The sequence below is a fragment of the Corvus brachyrhynchos genome, unplaced genomic scaffold, assembly GCF_000691975.1.
Source record: "Corvus brachyrhynchos isolate BGI_N302 unplaced genomic scaffold, ASM69197v1 scaffold258, whole genome shotgun sequence".
NCBI lineage: Eukaryota > Metazoa > Chordata > Aves > Passeriformes > Corvidae > Corvus > Corvus brachyrhynchos.
Window position 1 is genome coordinate 5,386,287 of NW_008240122.1, and position 5,188 is coordinate 5,391,474.

The 5,188-nt window shown below is 38.5% G+C and overlaps 1 protein-coding gene across 4 annotated transcripts in view; it reads right to left on the reverse strand.

Annotated features, from left to right (window-relative positions):
* Positions 1 to 5,188, reverse strand: part of PPP1CB (protein phosphatase 1 catalytic subunit beta) — a 55,163-nt gene that overhangs the window by 23,610 nt on the left and 26,365 nt on the right. Inside the window, exon 1 of one of the 4 annotated variants that reach the window (XM_017744834.1) lies at positions 1,069 to 1,074. The exons of the other annotated variants lie outside the window; for them this stretch is intronic. The gene's annotated coding sequence lies outside the window, so the exon portion shown is untranslated. Of the gene's footprint in view, positions 1 to 1,068; positions 1,075 to 5,188 lie in introns of those variants that run through there. 4 annotated transcript variants of the gene reach the window in all.

Below are 5,188 nucleotides of genomic sequence, written 5' to 3' on the forward strand. Positions count from 1 at the left end.
CACCTGTGCTGAGATAGGCAGATGCTGACGCAGCTGTAATTTCATGAGAAGTTTGGACAGGGAGAGATGAACCTGATGAGGACTTTTGCTCCAAATGGGAAAGGAGAAAACCTCAGTTCCTAGAGATGCTCCCAGAGATAGTCCTAACAATGAAGATGAGGAAGACCCTTTGCTCCCAAGGAAGGAGAAGGGCCTCTGTTTTTGTTTCTGAACGGCTCAACCTTAAAATTGTACCCCAAAAAACTTCAAGAGTGGACCCTCGAACGCGGGAAAACCAATTGCTATCTGTGTGTGACCTTGAACAAGCTGCAAGTCGGGGGAAGGGACTCATGCAGGCAGAGAGACTCCTCTTCCTAAATGGACTGAACAATATTTGGAAGTGGGCGGCTGTCTCGTTGTGATACTGTTTTCATAGCATGAGCAAGAAGAGACTTCTCTTTCTAAATGGACTGAACAAGCTTCTTATGGAAGTGGTAAACAGACTGAACATCTTAAGGGTTGTCTTTTCACATTGTCAGTGGGAGAAGGGAGGAAGGTGGGGGAGGAGGAGAGTTCTGAAGGTGGTATAATTTTTTTTTTCCTTCTTTTAGGTCTGTTAATAAACTTCTTTATATTCTTTCAAGTTTGGTGCCTGCTTTGCATTTCTCCTAATTCTTATCTCTCAGCAGATAAACAGTAATGAGTATTTTGGACCAAACCACTACAGCTGTATTATACAGTGATAGCAATTCCTGTCCTACTCTACTTGGAAAGCTAACCTAGCACAAAAATTTCATGAAACAAAGAATTTTAGCTTCTTTCTCAAAGGCTGACTTTCTTTTCCCCTAAAACAGGACTAATAAAATTCCTAAAATTCAAGGAAAGCAAAGGTAAATTACAAAGTTACTTCATAACTTCTGAGAAGTACCAAAGAGAGAAGTTACTGCAGCTATGATACAAAAAGCTTGGTGTAACTTCTGAACATCACTGTCTCTGGTACTTAACCAATACAGTTACATGGGATATAAACACAAAGAGCTTTGTATCAAGCTTGGTATAAAAAAAAACAAACAAACAAACACAAAATACCTTCCCCCAGCGCCCCCCCCCAAACCCCCAAAAAACACAGAAAAGATGGTGCTGTGAAACTAAGATGTCCTAGGCCGTGTACTAAGACAAATCACACAACAGAAGGTTCATTTCAATGTTCAAATTATAAACCAGATACCTGTTACATCTAGAGGCACCTCAGGCTGTAGTTAAGAGTAGATTCCCCTATACATCCCCCTTCATTATGTACGGCATCTGACCTTACTGAGTAACAGCCAAATATAGTATGCTGCCTTCTCCACAGTCTGAGGTTTAGCAGGGTGCTTTCTTCCCTTGTAAAAAAAAGTTACATACCTACCTTTCTTGGTAACTAATGAGCATTTAAGACAACTTTTAATACTTAATAGTTACAGTTATCTTAAATTAGAACAGTGTTTCTCTCCTTTTACACTATCATTTTGCTGCGCAGTGAGCAGGACACTGAACGACTCAAGTAAAACCTGTGCTGCAGAGTATCTAAATGAAACAGTTACTGAATCATGCAGCCTTCAAGTGGCCAAATAGCCAGATAGAATAAAGAATCCCAGCAGACATTGCCTGATGCTGGGCTCTTGGCCTCCAGTGCACTTTTTCAAGCCAACCATTCAATTCGTCATGCACTTCTAAAGCTAAAGATGAAGTAGCTGATATCTGCACTGCTGTACAAACCCAGAAACAAACTTAATTCTTCTGTCCCTCCTCTCTGGTTAATACAATACCTACCCTCCTAGAAAAACATCAAAACCATCGATTTTCTTTCTCTCTTTAAAAACTAACAATATATATATTAAAAAAAAATCCTTTGCAAGAAACTCCTTTAAAAGTTATTCTTGTTTCTTTTTCTAGTAACAAATTATCCAGTGATTTCACACCAAGCCAGGGAATAACTCTTGTTTATTCAAGATTCATCACCATGGTTTGTTTACACTGTTTTGCAAGAGATCGATAAGGTCTATTTTTCTTCTCTACAACTGCCTCTCTTTTTCAGCATCAGTTACAGAGCCTGGAACTGCAAGCACTACTACCATATCATAATACCACACCGTCAGGCTGGCTGGATATATTAATTAGTTAGGACACTAACAAAATAAGAAATATGTTATTGACCATAGCATGTTTGACCAGTATGCTCGATACCCTTTAAAACTAGCAAGGAAAAATCTCAATTATTTCATAAGAATTTAAAATCCAACTTTCATTTTAAAAGTTAACTTACATTCAAATTTCTATGTTTATCACAACCTGTAAGGCCTCTGAAATCACAAGAAAATGAAGCCTGCAGCCTTCTTAGAAGACATCACATGAGACAGTAAGAACACCAAGGCAATCACAAAAATCACCCTTTTAGCTGAACATTGAAGCAATAACCATTCTCTACATCTACTAGTAGTCTGACAATTGTCTTCTTGGGTAAGTACTTCCTAGCTTCCTTGGTGCATTGGTACTATCAGAACTAGTAGCCCTCAGTCTCACCCAAAATAATTTTGTTTTAGAAAAGATCCACATTAAGTTCAGTCAGATTAATTCAAATTGTAATTTTGATTAGGTTAGCTAGATTTAGGCAAGCAAGGAGTCTCACCTAGACAAGGCAAATTTGTTTGTACAGCAATATAAATGAAGCCTCAGTGCAGAAAGCCATCTTGTACCTAAGGTTACTCTGTGTCTGGGTTTCCCTAAATACAGCCTCTCTTCCATATGGTAAACTCCCTAGTGTTTACGAAGACAGACACCTATAAATTTAAAAGAGCAGAGATTCATTCCAGCTGGGCTGCCTTACATGCAGAAATTTTAAGAAACAGACAGTACAGGAAGCCCAACACCCTAAAAGAAATATGAAAGTCTTACTTAACACCATTCACAGCACTCTTTACAAGTCAAGGTTACACCTATTCCAGTATACTTGCTTTGATATAGAGGCAATCTTTTCCACACATCACTAAATTTAAAGTGGTTCAGAATCTGGCTTAAATGTGAACCTAGTGCACCCATTTAGCTCAGCATTGTTGCCAATTTCAGGGCACATCCCAGACAGGGATACATAGTATTTCTAGATTAGGCAAAACACAACTAGCAATTTCAGTTGCAGAGTCCAAGAGAAAAAACTACATTGAGAAAAAAATTTCTCTGTTCACATTGGAGAGTATTATTCAAGAAGACTCTTGAATTACAGCCTTCCAATACTTAAAGAGGGCTTATAAGAAAGATGAGAACAGACTTTTTAGTAGGGCTTGTTGTGATAGGACAAGGGGACTAGATTTATACTGAAAAAAAAAATATTAAGACTAGATATAAGGATGAAATTTTTTTTCTATGACAGTGATGAAACACTGAACAGGTTGCCCAGAGAGGTGGTGGATGCTCCATTCCTGGAAACATTCAAGGTCACACTGGACAGGGCTCTGAGCAACCTGATCTAGTTGAAGCTGTGCCTCTCACTGGAGAGGGGCTGGACTAGGTGACCTTTACAGGCTCCTTCCAACTCAAAGCATTTTATGATTCTGTATTCCACATCTGACGTACTCATGGCAGTCTTGTGTGTGCATATTCCTGTGCTATCCACAGCTAGAATGGACTGGGAAAAAATCTATCCACCAGATGGCATAGCTGGGAAGGTAGGAAGGAAAAAATAAAAACACGAAAAAAGTACACACACTGAAGCAAAAATAAGACCATCATCTTTTCGTACTGTAACATAACATAGCTAAACCTACCCCGTGATTCTGAATACCAGTACAAGAAGGAAACACTCTTTAAACAAATTTGGCTTATTCACTTTCATGGTCACTTATCACTCTAGAAGTCTTCTAGCAAAGCTGTGGAATTCTGTGTTTAAATGACCTGTAAATCTTTGCAGATTGACTCATGACAGACAATAAAAGTCAAAGTGTCTCCAAGATAGTGAGGCAGACATGTCAGAGCACCAGCATCTCCCTCATTCTTCTAGTAAAGCAACAGGAATTACTTTAAATCTGGTAGACAGTACCTGGTAGACAGAGACAAAACAAAAGAAAGCATTGCTATGTTCAGACTTTATGTATACACTTGAGTTTTACTTTCCTCCAAAGAGTGGTTATTTATATATCACTAACTAGTGACAAAGTACTAGACATTGCAAGAGAAAGTGAATTCAAAAAGAGCTCTTACCATTCCTAAATTCACCACTTAACCAATGAAAAGAGGATAAGAACTTGGTATGTGCAAAAGAACATGGAAATTAAAAGCTAGTGTCCTAGAAGACAATCAACATGCATCACACTCTGGTTCAAGTAAGTCTTTACGAAACTCCCCAAATTTAACTCAAGAGTTAATCAATCTGTCTTTCAGCACTCAAAAGATCTCCAAAGTAAGTAAGTGTACATTCAAGATAAGCATACAGGCACACTCCTTGAGGACTGGGAAGATGTTCTTGATGAATTCTCCCAAGCAGCCCAGCTGTAGGCCAGTTCATATTGGTATCTCAAAAAAAACCCCCAAAACAAAATCACAATTAAACATGAAGAAAGAAAATCCAAGGAGGTAACTCCAAACAAAAGGCAAGTTAATGTGTCATATAACCTAGAAGTAATAAGGATAAAAACAGTTAGAGTAACCTAATTAAAGTAGGAGCAAGATCTCCTGACAGTATCACAGGCTAGAAACAGGTGTCACCACCCAGCAACCCAATGACAGCAGTGAAGTTTCCTGCTGCTGTGGCTTTTGATACGTATTTGCTACCTCTGAAAAATTATGCGTAGCAGGCACTGAGAGGCAATTGTAGACTGTTACTCAAACTTAAAGCCATACATTTCAGTTAAAGCAACCAAAAGGACTAAATACATATTGCATGACAACATTTAATGAAAGCGTCCTCTTATTATTTCACTGTGCTTACATTTACACCACAAAAGCCATGTTTCCTTATCCTTTTAAGTCAAAGTTGAAGTGTGAGTAATGGAGCCAAACAACTTGCTTTGAACAATTTAACTGGAGATAACAGTCAACAGATATTTTTCCACGCAACCAGCGTGGGGAGGGATTCATACTCACTTTACCAGAACAGGTCAGCTAAGCAACACAGCATGAGCTCCAGAATGTGAGCTGCCAATTGTACAAAAAAAAAAAAAAAAAAAAACACTTACAT